Source organism: Ovis aries, chromosome 17 (assembly GCF_016772045.2).
Source record: "Ovis aries strain OAR_USU_Benz2616 breed Rambouillet chromosome 17, ARS-UI_Ramb_v3.0, whole genome shotgun sequence".
NCBI classification, from domain to species: Eukaryota; Metazoa; Chordata; class Mammalia; order Artiodactyla; family Bovidae; genus Ovis; species Ovis aries.
Genome location: NC_056070.1, coordinates 16,747,391 through 16,772,828, shown reverse-complemented (window position 1 = coordinate 16,772,828; position 25,438 = coordinate 16,747,391). Strand labels below are relative to the sequence as shown.

The 25,438-nt window shown below is 41.7% G+C and overlaps 1 protein-coding gene, 1 non-coding gene and 1 pseudogene across 5 annotated transcripts in view; all 3 read right to left on the bottom strand.

Annotated features, from left to right (window-relative positions):
• Positions 1–25,438, bottom strand: part of RNF150 (ring finger protein 150) — a 286,972-nt gene that overhangs the window by 244,964 nt on the left and 16,570 nt on the right. The window lies entirely within an intron of this gene.
• Positions 1–25,438, bottom strand: part of LOC132658068 (regulator of nonsense transcripts 3B-like) — a 136,804-nt pseudogene that overhangs the window by 96,269 nt on the left and 15,097 nt on the right.
• Positions 11,425–11,497, bottom strand: TRNAG-CCC (transfer RNA glycine (anticodon CCC)). Its single transcript has one exon. It is a non-coding gene; the product is annotated as a tRNA-Gly (tRNA).

Sequence of the window (25,438 nt, the reverse complement as noted above, 5' to 3'; positions counted from 1 at the left end):
GATACTCAATTTATTACATTCAAAGTTACACAGTCTTACTGTTTTTCTTATAACATATCAAGAGGCGGGTCAAACAGAGATTTTCAGTTTATAGACCAGAAACCTGGGCCCTGGAGGGGATAAAGTGAATATGTGGCAATATAGAGTCTTCTAAGTTCAAATTCTATATCCTTCCCATAAAGACTCAAATAACTTCTTTTGAGAAGTGTGTAAGCATACATATTATGCATAGAAATAGAAAGGTATGGTTTATCTATTCCTGTCCTACATGGGTAAAAGAAAGTAATTTTAGTACAAAACATCTGAATACATTGGGTAAACATTAAAAGCATCCTTTGTAAAAGGAAAGAGTTGGAGAAAAAGTCAACCTAGATACATTAAGAAGACACATCTCCACACAGGAAAACCAGCCACGGAGGGCTGTTGCCATGAGGGCATCTCCCACTCCTGGTGGTCTTGAACCAGGGTTTATGAACTACATCTGTGGGGGAAAGAAGGCAAAGCCTAGGGGCCGGAAGATTGAGGACGAAAAGGAAGACTCCTGTATGAAGCTGGAAGCCCTGAAGGGCCGCCCTGAAGTCAATGAACCAGAGAAAGAGAAAACACAAAAAGCAAAACTAAGACAAAAAACCTGCTTGGCAGGAGGGCCTTGGCCCAAGAATGATAAAGAAAAAATCTCCCTTGGGTTATTTCTCATCCCAAACACACATCTACACAGTAAGACCTGAATTCACCCTCCGGGGTGGCCCATAATCCCTTACTTTCCAAATTTTTTAAAGTGGCCTTAGCATGGAGCTTTCAGTAGAAGGAAACCCACAGTCTTCCAGAAGAACTCTATAAACACATGCTTCAAGGGGGGGGGGTGGGAACTCTCATGGAAAAAGCTCTAAGGAACATAAACTCAATCAAATTCACTAAACATATGAAAAAATAAGCCTCCAGCATTTAGGCTTGGGAAAAACAAAGTGCAGAAGCAGATGTGTAAAGCCTGCAGATAGTAGCAGCATATAAAAATAATGGGTTTATTATCTTCAAGTGAGTGAAAGAAGAGACTGAAAAGATGATGAAAGATCAAGAGACTATCCAAATGGACTAAACAGATTTAAACAAAAACAGAAAGAGAACGTGCAGAAACAAAAAAATATAACTGGAGATCTATGCAGAGGATTACATATGCAGCTAAAGAGATGGTTAGTGACGGGGGAGGCTGAGCTGAAACATCAGAAGGAATGCAGGGAAGAGAAAATATAAGCAGAGGTTCAGAGACATGTAAAATAAAAACACTCAATATTCACTCACTTGGAAGGTCAGAAGCACGTAAAGAGATATGTGGAGAGGCAATATTCTAAGACAGGAACTAAGGATTTCCTAGATGATAAGCTCCATGCCCATACACCTCACAGTGAAACTGAACAATACCTGGTACAGAGGGAAGATGCTCACAGTAGCCAGAGAACAGACGTAATGCCACAAAACAGTGACTCAGAACTGCATGCTGACTTCTTAGCATCAACAATGGAAACTAAAGGACAAGAGAATATTATCTTTGAAATGCTAGAAGAAAGTAACTGTCAATAGAGACTATGGCCAGAGGTTGGCAACCTTTCTGTAAAGTGCCAAGGTGTAAACACTTTAGGTTTGCAGGCCCATGTGTCATACTTTCTTTATTAATATTGTTACTGATATTGTTCTGTTCTTTACCACCACTTGAAAAATGTAAAAACTACACCCACCACAGGGCTGTACAAAAACAGACTTCGTCTCAAACTGGGGCAGAGTGGCCCCAGTTTGCCAGTCCCAAGAAGTGACAAGAAAGCTTTCTGTCAGGAAAGAAGAAAAGACATTTTAATAAATGTATATATTAATTTTAACAACGACATGTCCACCAACTCTTATTAAGAAAACTTTGATGATATACCTTAGGAAGGCAAAATGACACCCAAAAGTCAGAGATAGAAGGAACAGCCTGCAAAGTATTAGTAAAACTCTATGAAAATCCAAACAAGCATTATGAAATTTAAATGTATAGAATTAAATACTAGAAAATAGGCTTCTGCAGCTGATTTAGAATGCTGGAAAGAGTGCTGTTCTAGCTTGATGATGACAATAAAAGCCAGAAAAAGTAACAGAATTGCAACTTTTCTCGACCCTATCAGAGGGCTGAGGGCAAGGGAACTCAAGGACAGTGAATTCCAAGGTGGGAAGGGAAGTATGGCATTAGCTACCATTTTAAGAAATTGCTGAAAAGTCATGTGGGACCCAGGATGTCATGTTTTTTATTATACAGATAATGGGTCAGGTGGGAGACCCAAACACAGAGGGGTTTGCAACCAGTTGTAGTAAATTCCGTTGAGTTCTCCCAGGGAAAGACCAGGGACAGGGAAGGGGGCCACAGAGGGTCCCCCCTTAGCACAGGCATGAAGGGGAGTACAGGCCACTTTGCCCAGGAAGGCACAAACCCATTCCTCACCCAGACCCTTCTGTCATATGGAGCACACTGAACTGGAAAGAAGAGACCTACATGTCTATCAAAAGAAGAACTGATAACAATGGATATATAAATTACAACGGAATATCCTACATGCTTTAAGATGGATGCCTCCTCAAGACTACACAATGAAAAAAAAAAAAAAAGACTACACAATGTTGGAAAGACAGTCTCTTCAACAAATGTTGCTGGGAAAACTGGACAGGCACATGTGAGCTTATTTTGTACACAAAAATAAGCTCATAATGGATTAAAGATCTAAATGTGAGACCGGACACTATAAAACTCCTAGAGAAGAACATAAGCAGAACACTCTCCAACATAACTCACAGCACCATTTTTTCCATCCATCTCTCAGAATAATGGAAATAAAAGCAAAATGAACAAATGGGACCTACTTCAAAAGCTTTCTCACAGAAAAGGAAACATTAACAAAACAAAAAGACAATCCACGGATTTGGAGAAAATGTTTGCAAATGATGTGACAGAGAAGGGATTCAGTTCAGTTCAGTCCCTCAGTCACGTCCGACTCTTTGCGACCCCATGCACGCCAGACTTCCCTGTCCATCACCAGCTCCCGGAGCTTACCCAAACTCACGTCCATCGAGTTGGTGATGCCATCCAACCATCTCATCCTCTGGCGTCCCCTTCTCTCGCCTTCAATCTTTCCCAGCATCAGGGTCTCTTCTAATGAGTTAGTTCTTCACATCAGGTGGCCAAAGTATTGGAGTTTCAGCATCAGTATCAGTCCTTCCAATGAATATTCAGGACTGATCTTCTTTAGGATTGACTGATTGTATCTCCTTGCAGTCCAAGGGACTCTCAAGATTAGTCTCCAGCACCACAGTTCAAAAACATCAATTCTTCGGTGCTCAGCTTTCTTTAGAGTCCAATTCCCACAACCATACATGACTACTGGAAAAACCATAGCTCTGACTAGACGGACCTTTGTTGGCAAAGTAATGTCTCTGCTTTTTAATATGTTGTCTAGGTTGGTCATAGCTTTTCTTCCAAGGAACAAGCATCTTTTAATTTCATGACTGCAGTTACCATTTGCAGGGATTTTGGAGCCCCCCCAAAAATAAAGTTTCTCACTGTTTCCCCATCTATTTGCCATGAAGTGATGGAACTGGATCACCAGTGCGTTCTCTTGGCAACACTCTGTTAGCCTTTGCCTTGCTTCATTTTGTACTCCAAGGCCAAATTTGCCTGTTACTCCAAGTTATCTCTTGACTTCCTACTTTTGCATTCCAGTCCCCTCTGATGAAAAGAACATCTCTTTGGGGTGTTAGTTCTAAAAGGTCTTGTAGGTCTTTATAGAACCATTCAACTTCAGCTTCTTCAGCATTACTGGTTGGGGCATAGACTGGGATGCCCCAACCAGTGACAATGAATGGTTTGCCCTGGACACGAACAGAGATCATTCTGTCATTTTTGAGATTGCACCCAAGTACTGTATTTCAGACTCTTGTTGACTATGAGGGCTACTCCATTTCTTTTAAGGGATTCTTGCCCACAGTAGTAGATGTAATGGTCATCTGAGTCAAATACACCCATTCCAGTCCATTGTAGTTCATGGATTCCTAAAATGTTGACATTCACTCTTGCCATCTCCTGTTTGACCACTTCCAATTTACCTTGACTCATGGACCTAACATTCCATGTTCCTATGCAATATTGTTTTTTACAGCATCAGACTTTACTTCCATCACTAGTCACATCCACAACTGGGTGTTGTTTTTGCTTTGGCTCCGTCTCGTCATTCTTTCTGGAGTTACTTCTCCACTGATCTCCAGTAGCATACTGGGCACCTACCGCCCTGGGGAGTTCATCTTTCAGTGTCCTATCTATTTCCTTTTTCATACTGTGCATAGGGTTAGTCTCCGAAGGGATTAATCTCCAAAATTTACAGACAGCTTATGATGCTTAATAGCATTAACAAACCACTCAAAAACCATCAAACAACCCACTCCAAAAAATTGGCCGAAGACCTGAATAGACATTTCTTTAGAGGAGACATAAAGGTGGCCAATGGGCACATGAAAAGATGTTCAACAACACTAGTTATTAGAGAAATGCAAATCTAAAACTGCAATGAGATATTGCCTCACACCTGTCAGAATGGTCATCATCAAAAAATCCACAAACAAATGCGGGAGAGGGTGTGGAGAGAAGGGAACCATCCTACGCTGTTGGTGGGAATGCAAACTGGTACAGCCACCATGGAGAACAGTAAAGACGTTCCTTAGAAAACTAAAAATAGACCTACCACAGGGGCTTCCCCGACAGTGCAGTAGGAAAGAATCCACCTGCCAGTGCAGGGGACGTGGGAGGCACGGGTTCGATCCCGAGTCGGGAAGATTCCGTGGAGGAAGAAATGGCAGCCCACTGTAGTACTTTTGCCTGGAGAATCCCCATAGACAGAGGAGCCTTGTGGCTACAGGCCAAAGGGTCACAAAGAGCCAGACACAACTGAGCAACTAAGCAAGCAAGCGCAGAGCTACCGTATGACCCTGCAATCCCACTCCTGGGCATATATCTGGAGAAACACATTATCTGAAAGGACACACGCACCCTAATGTTCCCTGCATCACTGTCTACAACAGTCAAGACATGGAAGCAACCTAAACGTCCACCGGCAGAGGAATGGTAAAGAAGACGCAGTTCAGATATGCAATGGGCTATGACTCAGCCATTAAAAAGAATGAAATAATGCCATTTGCAGAAACATGGATGGTCTAAGAGAGCGTCTACTGAGTGAAGTAAGTCAGAGAAAGAGAAATATCGCATGACATCCCTTATATGTGGAATCTAAAAAAGAAATTATACAAATGTACTTGCTTACAAAACAGAAAGAGATTCACAGACTTAGAAAACAAACTTACAGTTGCTGGGGGGAAGGGACAGTTAGGGAGTTAGGGATGGTCATGTGCATACTGCCATATTTAAAATGAATAACCATCAAGGACCTATTATATAACACACGAAACTCTGCTCAATGTTATGTCAGCTTGGATGTGTGGGGGTTTTGGGGGAGAGTGGATACATGTACAGGTATATCTGAGTCCTTTGGCTGTTCACCTAAAACTACCACAACACTGCTAACTGGCTACAGCCCAATACAAAATAAAAAAGTATTCAAGTTGGAAAAAAAGATGGACGCCTCCTTAAAATGAGGGGAAAAAATGGATGAATCCCAGGAGAAAAACCAGATACAAAATGATTCTCTGTATGTAGAATTAACCTCTTTTATAAAGTTGTGCAAAATTCACAGAGTTTATCGATAGGTGATAGATATATACACATTTTTATATAGCGTGCAAAATTAGCAAAAAGAAAAATATGTGTGTACATGCAAGGCGATGATTTAAGAACCTCAGAAAGTGGCTGCCTCTGGGCCAGGATTCTGAATTCACCTCAGGGGCACTCAGGGACTTCTAAAGTGCTATTTATGAATAATCCAATTATTATACTGATTGCTGGGAATACGTGTTATTTGCAATTACCATTAGTCTTTAACTTTACATATATGTTACATGCACCCTTATGAATGCATGAGAGTTTTGGTAATTAAAATGGAAGTTCTGTGCAGATCAGATGTGCATGTAAGATTTAACAGCACGGCCTCCATGATGGGGAGGGTGGAGAGGAGTGTTAACTGCCATGTTTATTTCTTGCTTAATGCGCTTCTGTTTCTTCGTTTGTTTGGAGTTATTCTTTTTTTTTTTTTTTTTTTTGGCAACACAAGGAGGAGTGTGCATTTATACATGTCTTAAAAACACTAAAGATAACTTTTAGCTACTAAAACTATGAATTATGTTCATTTTAGGAAGAGTCCTTTCTGCTACACAGTAAGATTACCTTGAAAGGATAAACATGAGATTTATACAACTTTCATGTTTCTAAGCTACTAAAAGACACACAATCATTAAAAAAATATACCATATCAACTATAAAATCTTCTTTGCCATATTTGCTTCTTTTAGAAAAGACGTTTACTGTGGCCAAATAATCTTTTTATTTTCATTGCGGACAAGGTAACATGGTGATCATAAGATTGCATATTCCTTTACACAGACAAGAGATCCTGAGGTTCTGAAAAGCCAAGTGGAGAAAGTAATTAGAATGCTTGGCTGAAATTCCATGAAACCCCAAGAATCAGTGCTGTGTTTCTTTTATCCCTAAGTAACTTCCAAATTCTTTTGTGTGGTTAACAATGGCCAATGACCAGAATGGGAAGAGCTTTACATGGGAGTTAATGCTCTCTCAGGCTCTTTCCAGGTCTGAAAATCTTTTGGGTTCTTTTCAATGCAGCCATATCCGCAGCCACGAGACAGTGTGATGCAATTAGACTCTCTCTCCTGTGGTTTTATCAGAGACTAACAGCCTGAATAGAAAAGCGTTATATACCAAAGCAGACAGACCACAGTCTGCAGAACTGTGTTGTTTGGGAATATTGCTTCTCCCCAAATACAGCATGAGTCCCATAGAACAAGGGACCTTGTGTTGTTATCTTAGCATTACCGGAGTCTAGTTCAGTGTCAGGAGTGCCCAACATTTTGACAAACTGTTTGCTGAGTGCATCTGTTTGCTAAGCAGTTCAGAAAACTAACTTCTTTTAGCCAGCCAGCCATATATGTCATCACAAGCGCAGGCGGCGATGGCGGGCTGGCGCACTGAGTGCAGGCGGTGGCGCGCACGGCTGAGAGCTACCCCACATCCGAAGTCAGGGACAGCAGCCCAGAGTGCCAGGCTGCGACAGCGCAGGATCGGCCGGGAGGAGACACCCCATGTCCGAGGTCAGAGGCGGCGGCCGAGAGGAGCTACCCAGCATCTGAGGCCAGTGGCGGCCGGGAAGAGACACCCCTGCCTCCGAGGTCAGGGGCGGCCAGGAGAAGCCACCTCGCGCCCGAGGCCAGCGGCGGTGACCCTGAGGAGCCACCCTGAGCCCGAAGCCAGGAGCGGCAGCTGGGAGGAGCCACCCACGTCGGAGGCCAGGGCCGGCACAGGGAGGAGCACCCCGAGGAGCGGTGGCTGAGCAGGCGCAGGAGGGCCTACGGGAGCTATCCCACGCTGAAGGTCAGGAACCGCGGCAGTAAGGAGATAGCCCTCGGTCAAGGTAAGGAGCAGCGGCTGTGCTTTGCTGGAGCAGCTGTGAAGAGATACCCCACGCCCAAGGTAAGAGAAACCCAAGTAAGATGGTAGGTGTTGCAAGAGAGCATCAGAGGGCAGACACACTGAAACCATACAGAAAGCTAGTCAATCTAATCACACTAGGACCACAGCCTTGTCTAACTCAATGAAACCAGGCCAAGCCTGTGGGGCAACCCAAGACGGGCGGTCAAGGTGGAGAGGTCTGACAGAATGCGGTCCACTGGAGAAGGGAATGGCAAGCCACTTCAGTATTCTTGCCTTGAGAACCCCATGAACAGTATGAAAAGGCAAAATGATAGGATACCAAAGAGGAACTCCCCAGGTCATTAGGTGCCCAATATGCTACTGGAGATCAGTGGAGAAATAACTCCAGAAAGAATGAAGGGATGGAGCCAAAGCAAAAACTGTACCCAGTTGTGGATGTGACTGGTGATAGAAGCAAGATCCGATGCTTTAAAGAGCAATATTGCATAGGAACCTGGAATGTCAGGTCCATGAATCAAGGCAAATTGGAAGTGGTCAAACAAGAGATGGCAAGGGTGAACGTCGACATTCTAGGAATCAGCGAACTAAAATGGACTGGAATGGGTGAATTTAACTCAGATGACCATTATATCTACTACTGCGGGCGAGACTCCCTCAGAAGAAATGGAGTAGCCATCATGGTCAACAAAAGAGTCCGAAATGCAGTACTTGGATGCACTCTTAAAAACGACAGAATGATCTCTGTTCATCTACAAGGCAAACCATTCAATATCACAGTTATCCAAGTCTATGCCCCAACCAGTAACGCTGAAGAAGCTGAAGTTGAATGGTTTTATGAAGACCTACAAGACCTTTTAGAACTAACACCCAAAAAAGATGTCCTTTTCATTATAGGGGACTGGAATGCAAAAGTAGGAAGTCAAGAAACACCTGGAGTCACAGGCAAATTTGGCCTTGGAATGTGGAATGAAGCAGGGCAAAGACTAATAGTGTTTTGCCAAGAAAATGCACTAGTCATAGCAAACACCCTCTTCCAACAACACAAGAGAAGACTCTACACATGGATATCACCAGATGGTCAACACTGAAATCAGAATGATTATATTCTTTGCAGCCAAAGATGGAGAAGCTCTATACAGTCAACAAAAACAAGACCAGGAGCTGACTGTGGCTCAGATCATGAACTCCTTATTACCAAATTCAGACTCAAATTGAAGAAAATAGGGAAAACCGCTAGACCATTCAGGTATGACCTAAATCAAATCCCTTATGATTATACAGTGGAAGTGAGAAATAGATTTAAGGGCCTACACTTGATAGATAGAGTGCCTGATGAACTATGGAATGAGGTTCATGACATTGTACAGGAGACAGGGATCAAGACCATCCCCATGGAAAAGAAATGCAAAAAAGCAAAATGGCTGTCTGGCGAGGCCTTTCAAATAGCTGTGAAAAGAAGAGAAGTGAAAAGCAAAGGAGAAGAGGAAAGATATAAGCATCTGAATGCAGAGTTCCAAAGAATAGCAAGAAGAGATAAGAAAGCCTTCTTCAGCGATCAATGCAAAGAAATAGAGGAAAAGAACAGAATGGGAAGGACTAGAGATCTCTTCAATAAAATTAGAGATACCAAGGGAACATTTCATGCAAAGATGGGCTCAATAAAGGACAGAAATGGTATGGACCTAACAGAAGCAGAAGATATTAAGAAGAGGTGGCAAGAATACACAGAAGAACTGTACAAAAAGATCTTCATGACCCAGATAATCATGATGATGTGATCACTCATCTAGAGCCAGACATCTTGGAATGTGAAGTCAAGTGGGCCTTGGAAAGCATCACTACGAACAAAGCTAGTGGAGGAGATGGAATTCCAGTGGAGCTGTTTCAAATCCTGAAAGATGATGCTGTGAGAGTGCTGCACTCAATATGCCAGCAAATTTGGAAAACTCAGCAGTGGCCACAGGTCTGGAAAAGGTCAGTTTTCATTCCAATCTCAAAGAAAGGCAATGCCAAAGAATGCTCAAACTACTGCACAATTGCACTCATCTCACATGCTAGTAGAGTAATGCTCAAAATTCTGCAAGCCAGGCTTCAGCAATATGTGAACCGTGAACTTCCAGATGTTCAAGCTGGTTTTAGAAAAGGCAGAGGATCCAGAGATCAAATGGCCAACATCCACTGGATCATGGAAAAGCAAGAGAGTTCCAGAAAACATCTATTTCTGCTTTATTGACTATGCCAAAGCCTTTGACTGTGTGGATCACAATAAACTGTGGAAAATTCTGAAAGAGATGGGAATACCAGAGCACCTGACCTGCTTCTTGAGAAATCTGTATACAGGTCAGAAAGCAACAGTTAGAACTGGACATGGAACAACAGACTGGTTCCAAATAGGAAAAGGAGTACATCAAGGCTGCATATTGTCACCCTGCTTTATTTAACTTCTATGCAGAGTACATCATGAGAAACGCTGGACTGGAAGAAACACAAGCTGGAATCAAGATTGCTGGAAGGAATATCAATAACCTCAGATATGCAGATGACACCACTCTTATGGCAGAAAGTGAAGAGGAACTAAAAAGCCTCTTGATGAAAGTGCAAGAGGAGAGTGAAAAAGTTGGCTTAAAGCTCAACATTCAGAAAACGAAGATCATGGCATCCGGTCCTATCACTTCATGGGAAATAGATGGGGAAACAGTGGAAACAGTGTCAGACTTTATTTTTCTGGGCTCCAAAATCACTGTAGATGGTGCCTGCAGTCATGAAATTAAAAGACACTTACTCCTTGGAAGGAAAGTTATGACCAACCTAGACAGCATATTCAAAAGCAGAGACATTACTTTGCCAACTAAGGTCCATCTAGTCAAGGCTATGGTTTTTCCAGTGGTCATGTATGGATGTGAGAGTTGTACTGTGAAGAAGGCTGAGCGCCGAAGAATTGATGCTTTTGAACTGTGTTGTTGGAGAAGACTCTTGAGAGTCCCCTGGCCTCCAAGGAGATCCAAAACCAGTCCATTCTGAAGGAGATCAGCCCTGGGATTTCTTTGGAAGGAATGATGCTAAAGCTGAAACTCCAGTACTTTGGCCACCTCATGCGAAGAGTTGACTCATTGGAAAAGACTCTGATGCTGGGAGGGATTGGGGGCAAGAGGAGAAGGGGACGACTGAGGATGAGATGGCTTGATGGCATCACTGACTCGATGGACGTGAGTCTGAGTGAACTCCGGGAGTTGGTGATGGACAGGGAGGCCTGGTGTGCTGCGATTCATGGGGTCGCAAAGAGTCGGACACGACTGAGCGACTGAACTGAACTGAACTGAACTGAGCCAATTACAGTGGCAGATCCTGAGACCACAAATACGGTTAATACACTTTTCTGCCTTTAGAAGGTTAGATCTACATAACAGTATAGTCTGGAATTATATCTGTCACTAACTACATGGTTAAAACTCACATTTTGAGTGAAAGATGCTAGACACAAAAAGAGTACATTCTGTATAATTCTGTTTATATCAAACCAAAACAGGTAAAACTAAGCTATGGAATTTGAAGTTGAGAGAGTGATTCCCTGAAGGAGGTTAGTGACTGGAAGGGGACCTGAGGCGGGCCGATGAGATCAGTTAGTGGTCTTTTTCCTTAATTTTTGAAATACACCAAGCAGTAAAATTCATGATGTGGGCACTGTTATATATGTATATTTTAAAAAGTATTCATTTAGCTCGGTATGTGTTTGGCTGCACCAGATCTTAGCTGTGGCATGCAGTATTGATCCTTCAGTTGCAGCATGTGGAACCTAGTTCCCTGACTAGGGATCGAACCTAGAACCCCTGCATTGGGAGTGCAGAGTCTTAGTCACTGGACCACCCGGGAAGCCCCTATGTAAGTTATGAGTTCATTTTCAAAAGAATAACACTTAGAAAAACCGTACGACTTGTCTCAGGGGATTTCTCCACTGTTCATACAGTTCAATATTCTCCACACTTTGCCAATCTTGTTCTAACTCAAATGCCACCTCCTGCATGAAGTCCTCATGGAACCCCAAACTTGAATGAATTTTTTCTTCCTCTGAAATGCCACAGCATCTTACTAATGCAGCTTCCTTACTTTCCTTTAACTCTGAGCAGTGTGTCAAGATATGAAGAAATCCTCAACTCACACACCTATCACAGTGCTTTGGATGTATTAGGTTCTAGAAAATTCTTTAGCACGTATAAACACATAACACTTTATTCCCTGAAGTGCTCCATGTGACTTCTTCCTGTGGTTCAGGGTGATATTTAATCTATCTTTTAATTCAGTACAACATATACCATCCAAATGGAACCATCCAAATGTGATGTTAGTAAGTCTGAAACCCTTTCTACCAATGGCTTGGACATGCTAAAAGGAAAATAGCACTGTCTATCCATTCTCATAATAAATATAATAAAAAAATTTCAAAACAAAAATGTTACTGGTAACTTACTATATATACATCATCTTACAACTTGATTTTTACTCTTCAAATGCCACACACATCTTCTCATGTCTGCACAAGCCATTCTCACTGAAGTTCACTGCATTTTGGAACAATGCTTTGGCAGAATGGCCACAGGCAGAAAGAATGGATCTGACCTTGCTTAACCAACTCCCCATCTATGGATATCTGGGCTATTTCAAAATGTTTACTTTTAAAATGATGAACATCTTTATTTAAAATTGTCTGTTCATGCTAACTAAGTAAGGGTAAATGCCTAAGAGGTTTACTTGCCGGTTAAAATTATATGGGGCTTCCCTGGTGGCTCAGATGGTAAAGAATCTGCCTGCAATTCTTTTCCTGAAATCCCTGGGTTGGGAAGATCCCCTGGAGAAGGGAATGGCTACCCACTACAGTATTCAAAAGTACACCGTTACAAAGGATTTTCTGGAGTATACACTGTTAGATATAAAGACTGCAGGGATGTCTGCTTCACGGACGCACTGTTCTCACTTTTCAACATCTCTGAAGTCACATCTCTTAAGATCAATGGCATCTTCCAGTCACTGTCAGGCAGCTGGCTGTTGGGACTGGGTTAACTGCCTGCACCAGGATGTAACACCTCAGCCAGAAAAGGACCTGGAGACCATTCCAGGAATGGATGTAAGTGCTGACTATCGTCTGAAATCATTGCGATACCTTCTTTATGCTTCAGAAAGCGCCAGAATTGAATCTCGCAGAAATTCAGCAGCTTAGAGGAATAAGCATAAATAATTCTTTTATGAAATGCTTCATTCTTAGGGCTCTCAAAGGTACAGCTGATAACAGTGTGAAAAACATAGGTGTGGATGCCCTAAGTTGAAAAGAGATTCAGGAGTGTTGAACATTTATATGAATGGAGGGCAGTTTGATGTGTGTTTTTCTCCTTCCCATTTCACAAGGACTGGGTTTGACTTGAAAGTCAAGGTTAGAAACCTCAAAAAGCATTATTGCACTTCTGACCCACTCACCTCAGCCAACAGAGACTGGCCCTGGAAGCACATCAACTTATTTTTCCAGTTGTTTCCTTTTAACAATTCAAGGACAGAGTTCTTTTAGCATTACCTTAAAAACATCTATTCTGTGACGGCCAAATAGAGGTTTAATAGAAGTTTCTTTTCCTGAAATGCATCCTTTTGGGGATTCCTCTGCTTCCTCATGTCCGCATCCCAGTAGGTTCGCCCCTCTTTACACAGCTAAACTGAAAATTAATCCTAAGATTTACTATTTATAGTTTTAATACAATTTTACATTTTTTTAAAAAGCTCCAGGTAAGAGGCGAAACCATCCTACAGCAAGCTAGGAGATAAATGCACTGTTCTGGTGGAACAGCTGTAGAAGAAAGGAGGGCAGTGGAGAGGAACCAGGAGGAAAATGAAGACAGAGAAAAACTCCTGGTGAGTGATGGTCAAATTTGTACCCAACCACCACGGGAACCATGTGATCGTGTCTTACACCAAAAATAAGGGCGGCGGGGGGGGAGGCTCCTGAGATGTTTGCTGAGAAACCATATGAGAAAGTGAAGGGCTAGTATGGATTATTTTGACTTCTGAGGCAGTATCTATTTCAGTGAAGCAGGTGGAAAAATCAGGGATCAAAGATGCAGGTGTGAACACAGGGTGATACCCAAGAGTGACTGACACGATGGCAAAGAGAAAGGCTTGGCACTCACCCACACTGCCAAAGTTAAAAAAAAAGAAAACCTTTCAAGAACGAAAATATCTAACTAAAATGCAATGTTGAATCATACAGTGTGATGTGAGCCCACAGATTTTCAGAAAAATCCTGTACACTAAGAGTATGGTTGTGTGCATGTGAGTGTGTGTGGTGAGGGGCAGGTGAGGGATATGTTTTGGTAGGGTCTTCATCTTGGGGAGGAGGTGGGAGGAGAGAGGGGAAGGAAGAGAGAGAGGCAGAAACCTGATTAGGTTTGGATCACCCTGGTGTGTAACAGTGACATCATCAAAGGTCTTAATGACAACCGTGAAAATATAAGCTCCGTGGAAAGCCCAAAAGATTCCAGAGAAGGACTGAATGGTTTATAAGCTGAGAATGATGATTCAAATCTTCACCATGTAAACTTCAATGGACTGGGAGTCCCCAACTGCTATCTCAATTTTACTTCTCTATGAAAATACTGTTTACATTACTCCATAGTGTGCTAATTATGTTCTAGTCTTTGTATTTATCAACACTTGATTTTCTTTCGGAAGAAAAAGGTGAGGGATGTTCATCTCAAACTGGAGACGAAGTTCTAGAATGGATTAAGAATCTTTTCACTGATGGAAAGGAGTAATATTTTTCTCTTCTACAATGTCCAAAGTGACAACCACCAATACTGTGTATCTACTATCAAATAATAGCGACATATTAGACAGCATATTAGAAAGCAGAGACATTACTTTATCAACAAAGGTCCATCTAGTTAAGGCTAAGGTTTTTCCAGTAATCATGTATGGATGTGAGAGTTGGACTATAAAGAAAGCTGAGTGCCGAAGAATTGATGCTTTTGAACTGTGGTGTTGGAGAAGACTCTTAAGAGTCCCTTGGATTGCAAGGAGTCAAACCAGTCAATCCTAAAGGAAATCAACCCTGAATATTCATTGGAAGGACTGATGCTGAAGCTCCAATACTTTGGCCACCTGATGCAAAGAGCTGAATCATTGGAAAAGACCCTGATGCTGGGAAAGACTGAGGGCAGAGGAGAAGGGGATGACAGAAGATGAGATGGTTGGACGGCATCAGCGACTCAATGGACATGAGTTTGAGCAAATTCCAGGAGCATCACTAAGTCAATGGACATGAGTTTGGGCAAACTCCAGGAGATGGCGAAGTACAGGGAAGCCTGGCATGCTGCAAGTCCGCGAACAACAACAACAATAGAAAGTTCAGCTTTCAGCACAGATACTCAGCCATATAGCCACCCCTACCTTCCCCAACAACACCAGGGAACACTTGGAGGCTTGCCATCTTCCTAATCAGGGTGAAATGGATGATGTCACATTGACCCTGTCACTGGGAAATTCCTACCTAAGTGACAGTGTTTACAGACATGATCCAGAAACCTCTCTGCAGTGGGCCAGCTTCTCTGGCTTAGCTGGACATCAACCCAGGGAGGCAACAACAAGTAAACCTGCTGATAATCCACGAGGAAAACCCTTTCAACTTTTGCACTTACAAAGCCGTGGCGGAGAAACTGATCACAGACCACGCAGTGACCTGTAGACTGTTTACTAAGCAATGATCTTCAGCAAACAGAATAACAAAGGCAGAAATAAAAACTGTGGATAATTAAGCGTGTGGTTCCAGTGTTACAACAGTGCTTCTTTACAAGGTCTTACTAAAAACACAGCCTGGAGAGACCAGAGGGGTCCTGGTTTCCAGTCGACAAGCTCCTCCTTCTTGTCCCCTGGTTCTCTGCCATAGGCTCATTCACTTCCATTTTCCCAGATGCTTTCAGGATGAAGACACCAATGACATAACCTTCATCTCACTGTTCCTCTGGCTTGGAGATGAAAGCACAGAGTCTTTCTCCTGGATTCCAGGTTCCACCAATGGTACTCACAGGACTCTAGAGATTCTGGATTCCATTTCCTTTAAAAAACATTAATTTTTATTTATTTGGCCACACTAGGTCTTAGTTATGGCATGTGATATCTTGTTTTACTTGTGGCACGTGGGATCTAGTTGCTGACCAGGGATGGAACTCGGGCCCCTCGCATTGGGAGCTCAGAGTCTCAGCCACTGGACCACCATGGAGTCTTCCCATTTGCTCCTTCATAGAGATAAAATTGTTAGAGATGCTTCTCCAGTGTGAACACACAGACTTCTGCCCCTGATAAAAACTACGCACCTCTGCTCAGTAGAGGAGAGTGCTAGAGAGCTTCCTGGCTTCAGTTCAGGAAAGACTAGCCTCTGACTTGGGAAGACTTTCCTTTACCTAGAAGCCTTTCTGTGCGAGCTTCTATTACCAAACCACTTGGCGGCAGCAGGTATCAGCCTGCTCTGTGGACATTACACAGGGTCATAAGGCTGGACGTGGCAGGCACTTTTATAGAGGAAAACCATGATGAGTCACTGGGGTATTATCTAAGACCTTGGCTTTTAAATCCACTGTGACCTTTCATACACACAGGTGGATTTGTAATAAAACACAAGTTTTGCAAAATAATAGCTATCCACATTATGTGTAGTGAGTTGTAATAGTTTCTCCTTCTGTTTTACTTTTAGAAGTGCTATGTAACCTCCTAAATTTATTTTTTAAGTGCAACTAGAAAAACAACATAAAAGGTTAACAAGACAGGTGAAAATATAACTAAATTGATCTATTTATAGGAAAGCTCAGAAACACAAGTGTGAAAGTTTTAAATATGAGGTTCTATTATTTCAGGTACTAGAATGATTTCCTATCAAATTCCAAACACAAAGGTCTAATTAATTTTTACGAAAGGATACGGCAGGGGCTTCCCAGGTGGCTCAATGGTAAAGAACCTGCCTGCCAATGAAGCAGATGTGACTTCGACCCCCAGGTCAGGCAGATGCCCTGGAGGAGGAAATGGGAACCCAATCCACTATTTTTGCCTGGAGAATCCCAGGGACAGAGGAGCCTGGCGGGCTATAGTCCATGGGCTCGCAGAGTCAGACAGGACTTCGCAACTGAGCACACGCACACACAAAGGATAAGGCAGTAAGACTGCAGGTGGAAAACATTCTGAACAACCTGTAATGAATTAACAAGGTTACACTGCAACAGACATGCTTGATGGAGATGGGTGTTTGTTCTGATCAGGGATTATAAAAGGAAACAAGAGGTGATGAGGTTGGGGGGCATCGGAGGAAAGGAGTGAAGGTCAAGTTTTCTTGGTTTGTACACATCACCTAATTGGCTCACTTCTGAATCCAGTGGAGAATGTTGGCAATTGCTACTTGAAGCACAAAGGGAACAGAGACTCCGGTGATTCAGGTCAGAGGTCACCAGTAAAGATACAAAAAAACCAAAGAGCTGCTCATCCTTGTTACACGATTTGCAAGCATTACCCGAAGAGCCATTTTCCCACCTATTAACACCAACATCATTTACCCTGCAAAATTCTGAGTGCAGAAACCTCTGTCTTCTGCTTTGAATCATCTCCAACAAAGCTAATGGCAATTAAAACTGAGTGGCAACTGGGCAGCAGACGAGCTAGGAAATGTTTCTGTTCTTTAAGGAGAGGGGTTGTTACTGAGCCACTCAGTCATGTCCAACTCTTTTGCAATCCCATGGACTGTAGGCTACCAGGCTTCTGTGTCCATGGGATTTTCCAGGCAAGAAGACTGGAGTGGGTTGCCATTTCCTTCTCCAAAAGGAGAGGGGAGAGTTAATTAAAAGCCTGCAAAGTTCCAATGACTAGATTTTTGCCTCTACATCTCTTTATCCATTAAGAATGGTGTGTTCCAGCTTGAGCAAAGCATGGCTTCCCCCTCTCTGAAGCTGTCCACAAATGATACTCTGCACAGTGACAGTAATGTGAAGACTCCACTCAATGTCCCAAAGGCAGACTGGTTGCAGATGTGAGAGGACCCCAAATTGTCAACCTCTTTTTGCTAAAAGAAAAAAAGCAACAGTTGCAGAAATGCCAGTATTTGTAACAGCCTTAACAATGATCATTGAAATGATGAAGATTCTACAGTATGAGTTTATATCTGTGAGTTTGGAAAGGATGTCTAAGTTGAAATCATTCTAGTAAGACCTAAATAGAAACCTAGGCACTGCCAGCACCATCATAGTGATCTATTTTCTCTCTCTTCCCTCCTCTCTCTCTCTCTCTCTCTCTCACACACACACACACACACACACACGCACACATTCTTATACCTCTCCAGACTTATTTATCCCCATCATGATTTGGCATCCAAATACTAATATGATGACTGTGCACTGGCCTCATTTTAATAATCCCAACCCTGTATGCCTACTGTTTAGAAGTTAAATTTAGAGTCTTCTGATTTCCACATATTCTATATAATCAACCATTAACACTTCTCTTTCTGGAGATTTAAATGCCAGGATTAGAAACGGTAGTACCAAATTCATACCCATATACGGGAAAAGGCTTCTAGTAATGGTTTTGCAAATTGAAGGGTTTCTCCAGATTGGCCAGTTTACCTAAAATTATACTTTGCCCTCGAGAGAATCTAGGGAAAACTCCCGATTTTAGGCCCAGAATGTTAAATGGATGGAACTTTGACATCTTCTGGTCCAAGTGCATCACCACACATCAAATACAACAGCCTCAGCCTCTTGACAACATCTGGTACTATGTACCTCGTTACTGAAATTCTCTCATTGGTAGGTTTCCAAAGTTCTAGTTAATTTGGCTTTATTCTAAGTAAGAAGTTCCCTTCCACTACCAACCGCCCCCCCCCCAAATGCTGCCCCACCTGCCCTCTGTTCTGCCCTCCCCTTACACCTCCTCCAGTGTTGGTCCCATCCAAACACACAGTTCAACCTTCAGAGCTACATCAGCGGCAACATTCATGTGCCCAGCCTTTAGGATCTCAAATACAACATGCCCAACACTTTTTCTTGTGTTCCTTTTTATAATATCATCCATCAATCACCCATCCAAAGCTGTCATTTTTTTTTAGTCCATCCTCATTCAGACATCAGTTTCTCAAAATTATTTCTGAAATTTCTAGACTATTGTTCTCAGCTTCATAGCTAACACTGTCTAAAACCAGTGTCTCCTACATACACTCCTCGTCGCAGGTAGAAGGAAGATTATCACCGACAGAAGAATGTCCAACTTCCTAGCGTCCTTCCCTGAGTCTCAACCTATTTTTTTGTCTCATCTCACCAAACAAGCCACCTGCTTGTCACTCGGGCCCACTCACCTTCTTTCAACAATCAAATAAATGGTTTCCTCTGCTTAAAGTGCTCACATCGGCTCCTTTCCTCACAACTCTGATTACTGTAAAATGTCACCTCCTCTAACAAGCCTTCTTCAAATCTCCAGGCCCACTTAATCATTCCTGGGTGTTCCTACAGCACTCTGTTCATTCTAATAATATCACGCATAGATGACGCCTTCTTGTTTGCCAGATGGTAACCTGCTTTAGGAAAAAAAAGAGGTACCTTGCTGTCTGTATTTAACACACCTGCACATAGTAGGTGCTTAACCTTAACAACTGCTAAGTGAATATATAAACACAGGAAAAACATTCTTGAATTAAGAGAAGATGTGATTTTCAGTCCTGCCTTGGGTAGGACTCAAACTTCCAGCTCTATCTATAGACTGATAAATAGCATTGTTTCTATCTATGCAGTACAATTACAAGAATAAATGAAATCAAAGTACTACATCGAATACAGATAAATGTATTAAGTATAATCCAAGAATATAATCTTTTAATGTTTATTATTTCACCTAGATATAGCAAAGATTAACTATAGCCAATGTCTAAATTGTGGATGAATACAGGTGTAATGAAAAATAGGTATTTTACATATCTTAGCACTCATTATTCTAGAAATTAAGGGTGACCTCAATTTAATATCATTATGCTGTACAGATCACACTAAGTATTGGCATCAGAAGCACTCACTATGTTATAGAGATAAAAAGCATAGACTTGATTAAAATAGGTATGAATTATAGCACCATATTATTACTTTGCTTTCTTATTAGCATGATCAAATTATAAAATGCTAATTATAAAATGCCTTTATAGCATTTACCATATGTATAAATAGTTTACATATATTATCCCATTATTCTCGCAAGAGTCTCATGAAATAGGTCCCATTATTCCCATTTTACATCAGAGGAAACTGAAGTTAACTGTTTGGTTAACTTGTCCTGGGTAGCAAAGCTATTATGAGGCAGAGCAGAGATCTGAGTCTGCCCAGTCTGGTTCTAACCACTAGCCCACTGCAGCCAATCTATAAATGACATGACAGATGAGTACAATGCACGACCCACAGGAAATTCTTGACAGACGTTATATTCCTTTTGTACTAATGCTACTCAGGTGATGACGATATATGCAACTGGTCCTGAAGTCTGCTCCATAATCGCCTGACCACGCCCCCAAGCCATATGGACTCTGTGAAATGGAGATCTTATCTGCGTGGTGTACTACCCTCTTGCCCGGATAAGCAGAGTTTCCAAGAAAACTAGAAAACAAAAATCAAACCATTTTAGGAAGCTATTAATTCATCCATTCAATTGGGAGCTACATAGATCTATTTTTTCTTTTGTTGAATCATTAAAATGTCATTATTCCGGGCTGAGGCAAAGGTAGAGAGTTTGCCAGTTCTTTCAGACCCTCTGGTTGTCTTTCAACAAATCCCAGCATGTCAATGTCACTGTCTATTACAATCAGCGCGGTTCACACTGTGTTCCCTTGCTCCAGCTCTCCCTCCCCTTCTGAGAATCTCAGCAGCTCTCCTCTCACAGGGATGTTGCTGCAGTTCCTCCTTTAGCCTATCATTCAGGGAAGAATGGTGTGAAACACTCTCTCCAAATATAGCTCCCATTTCTGCAATGCTTTTGGCTGGCGCCTGCTTCAGATGTGAGAAATATATTTGCTTACAACTATTGGGGTAGACAGACTTTTTCATGGTTCCTTCAGCTGGGTTAATTCTTATATATAGATCTTTGTGGGTACTGACATGCTTTTTCATTGTTTTCTTAAAAAATATTTTTCTAGTTTAATACTTTTCCTATTTCAATAAATACCATGTGTCTCCACTGTCAGCTACACAGGGGTTCTTGAATTATGTACTGCACAACGTCAATACTTAAGAATCATATATTTTAAAAAAATATTGCTTACTTTTTATTATTTATTTGTGTGTGTTTTTCTAATTATTTATCTGGTCACTCGACATGTAGCGTCTTAGTTCCCAACCAGGGATCGAACCCTTGACTTCTATATCCCTGCATTGGAAGCACAAGAGTCTTAACCACTGGACCAGCAGGGAAGTTCCAACATTTTAATACTGATTCCTTTAGCACTTACCATGTACCAGGTTCTACACTAAATGCTTCACATGCATTCTCAACAAACTTACAGCAACAGGGCAACACAGAATTACTAGGCCAAAAACGGCAAGAGTGCCACGATTGAGAGTTCTGATCCTGAGGAAGTCTTCTATCTTTCAGAGATAACATCCCAACCATACTTACTACCTGCTCTGTGGTTTCTATAAGGCCATGAACTCTTGGGGCTTTGTGCTTTTCACTGATGAAGAAATTAGCTTATACATTTCAGTCAATAAAATAAAATAATTAAACTTGATGATCTCTAAAATCTTTCAGAAAATGTTTTCATTTTGTGGTTAATTAAAAAAATAATATCAAGGTAATTCTGATCATCCAGGGAGAAAAAAATTAAAAATTCATTGGCCTACAGGCAGACATAAGCTCACATTGTAAGGGCCTTTTTGGTTAGCTTGCCTGGGGAGATTTGGGTAAAACAGTATGTTGTTAAGAAAAAAATTGAAGTAATATTTACTTATAAGAATCATACAAGTGAAAACACTAGGACTTAATGTTAAACTAAGCAACCAAAGGAAATACTAAAAATAGATGAATGAGATACTGAGAATGAGAAATCAGGAACACAATTAAAGAAAATCTTATTTAAAATCAAGGGAGTAGCAATTTAATGAACAAGCAAAACTGCTCTGGGACTATGAGAATTAGGCATCTTCTAAGACCAATTAAAATCCTCAACTATGCATTATATGTGCATGTACACACACACATTTTTAAAATTCCCTCAGTGACAGTAACAGACTTATTCTTTTATTTTGATCTTAAAACATCTTTCAGGTAAATGGGATTTGTATCACTTGGCAAATATTCATAATAATTACAAATTTAGTAAAATCACAGTAGGATAAATGTAAAGGAAATGATTTATTTATAAAACTCAAAGCAACATTTAGTGGTAGAAATCTGCACAGACCCTTTTACTTCAATAGCATCAGTAGACAGGAGTCTGACTCAATTCTCTAAGAACAATCAGCATTTTAAACTAATGGGAGTAAGTCTCTCTGAGAACTGAAACTATTCTTTAAGCCAAAATATTCAGACAATGACTAACCAAAGGCATTACCATATTCACAGAGCACAAGGTTTGGCTTATGGATTAAATCCACAGTAGTTTGTACTTTGCGTGTGTGTGGTTAGCCACTTCAGTCATGTCCGACTCTTTGCGACACCATGGACTGTAGCCCGCCAGGCTCCTCTGTCCATGGGATTCTCCAGGCAAGAGTGCCAGAGTGGGTTGCCATGTCCTTCTCCAGGGGATCTTCCCAACCCAGGGATTGAGTCTTTTATACCTCCTGCCTTAGCAGGTGGGTTCTTTAATGCTAACGCCACCTGGGAAGCCAGTTTGTAGCTTATATGTCTATAATAAATATTCTTCATATAATGAAAGAAATGCATTGCTGCAAATATACAATTTAATACTAATGGCAAATTATTACGTTATCTAATGTTTATGGGAAACTGTTTGGAGACAGATTATCTTAAAGAAGTTTCTTTTCGTTCCCCCTCTTATTAAAAAAAAAAATCACACAAATATAAAAATTAGTGAAAAGTAAAAGAAATCCTACACATTTCCCAAGATAGTTGAAAGTGATATAGACCTGAATTAAAATATCAGCTTTGCTTCTGTCCATCTGTGACTTTGGGCAAGTTTCCAACTCACGGGGTGTATGAAAGGAGTGAAGTACGAAAGACATCTAATTCAGTGCTTAGAGCCTTGTGTGTTCAGAACTAGTGTTGATTCTCTTCTTTATAGTATTTATTCAATCCAGCAAAGATCTGCGGAGCTCCTCAAAAATAAAACGTGCCTCAGATGGAAAAGAACCTGCCTGCAATGCAGGAGACCTGGGTTTGATCCCTGGGTTGAGAAGATCCCTGGAAAAGGAACTGGCAACCCACTCTGGTATTCTTTCCTGGAGAATCCCATGGACAGAGGAGCCTGGCGGGCTACAGTCCATGGGGTCTCAAAGAGTCAGACACAACTGTGCAATTAACACTTTCTAATGAAGAAGGTGATGAATTTAACATATATGCCTGGAACCACAAGAGGTGCCTTGCAGAAAGGGTATCTTGGTTTATGCAAAAAGGGAGAGAATTCTCAGCAGTCTCCCATGGTAGGAGAAGAGATGGCATGGGGGAGACAGAGCTCAGAGCTCAGGGCATGAGCTCAGCCACATGCCCCTCACACAGAGGCTGCTGGACGCTCCCCACCTACTATCCAGTCTTCTCCAAGGCCTTCTGTCAGAGCTCCATAGACCTTGCTCCCTGAGAACTGATGTCAGGGCTTCTATCTGGCCCTAAGCTCATGAATCCCGAGGCATGTCCATCAGTGAGTTGCTAGACTCCAAGGCGCAGAGGGTTAGGTCATATCCACTTGCACTTGAACCCAGCTGCCCTGTGACCTTGGTAACTTAACAAGTTTTGGGTGATCTCGGGTTTTTCTCATATCCCAAGTTTTTCTCAGCCTGTAGCATATTAAAAAATGGCCAGCACTGGACACTTACGGATGGCTTGCTGTTGCCAAAATATTGGCTCTCTCTACACAGGTGCCAAATAGCAACACAGAGACCGAGTTTTGGAGGAAAGAGAAACTTTATCTCTTTGCCAGGCAGAACAGGACAGAACAGGCTCAGGCCTTGAAAAATTGTAGCCCCACTTGGAGAAGACAGTGAGAAGTTTTATAGCAATGGTTCAAAGAGGATGTGATCAACTCCTGGACACTCTTCTGATGGGCTGGTGGTGAGGTAAGCAAGAATTAGCATCATTAACCTTCAGGTCCAACTAGTCTGGGGTCTACAAGCTTGCGGGCAGCACACCATTATTAAACCTTAATTTTTCCCACCTCGAGGGGGTTTCAGTATCCACAGAATATCTCAAAGATATTGTGCATATCCTTTTCTGGGGCACCAGGACCTTGCCCCAAGGCTGTACGATTGTTTCTCTTGACTATTTGTTTCTCTCTTGTCTTGCATCCCTAATTAGCGACAGCTTGAATCTGCACATTGGAACTCCAGAGAAGGTCGTGGAGGATAAATGAAGGCTATTTCCTATAATTAAAGAAATGGGGAACATGGAAAGGCTTTGTGTCCAGAAGCCCCGGAGGGCCCTGTTTGGTATCTTTACTACTTGGTGTTGAGATAATCTTATCTAAACTGCCTGCTAGCTCCAGAAGGGCAGTGTCTGCTTCACCAGAAATGCCCATTCCTCTGAAAAAAGAAATGGCATCTGGGCGGAGACTCATCCAGAAGCACAGGACAGTGGGATGAATGCTCTATGACAGTGGACCCCTGCCCCTCACCCCAGCCAGTCAACATGTGTGATAACACATCATTTTTAGCAACACTGTGGTCACCAAAAAGGTAGTGGCCTATTTGGGGGCTATTATTCCTTTTTAAAAATATGCCCCATCTCAGTTACCAAAAATCAATCAAGGGCCAAAGTGTGAGCTGTTTTTCTGTTTTCTTATTTAAATTGCTCCCGTGGTAAACATGACAACTGCAAACAGGAAACGAAGCAGAATATATTTGCATGAGTCAATGAACCACAATTATTTTAATGCATTGGTGACAGCCTGTGTTCTTCCAATATCTTAACCTCCTCAGAAATTTCACTTTAATGCCAAAATATCACTTATTCTGGATTGCACAAAGTGTACTGTAGTAATTAGGTGCCACCTTTTCAAAGACTAAATATAAAAATAGTGAGCAGCCTCATGGTTATGCTCTGGTTCAAAATGAATTCTAATTAGCTTCACTAAAGAAAATGGCTTGTTCTCGTCTTCCCTACAATGTAATGCCTTTTTCACACTCTGACTAAGTTAATGAAACACAAAAGTCTTTTTATGAGCAAGACGCTCAGATATACTTAATATGGTACCTCAATAGAAAAGAATGCTGATGCGTTTCAGACAGCAGTAAACCAAATTATGAGTCATTTCGGTTTACCAAAGAGAGTAGGACTTTCTAATTTGAAAGGATTGAGTTTTAATTAGGTGAATGGTTTTTCAAGACAGTCAGAGAGGTCAAGAACATAGAAGAGGCTAATGAGTTTTTCACCTGCAAGACTCTGGACTGTAATAAAGCATCACTTCATGTCTTTTCTGAGCACAGCCCTGTGAGAAGGAAACTGACTTCTCACGCATAGGTCTAGTGTTTGCTGCAAGGTGAGCCTTACAGATGCTGATTATTTCCTCTAAACATTTGGTCGAAACTCCAGGTACCTCCCACCAAGTGGCATCCATGATTAAGCAGAACAATTAGCTAATATTACTGCAGACGA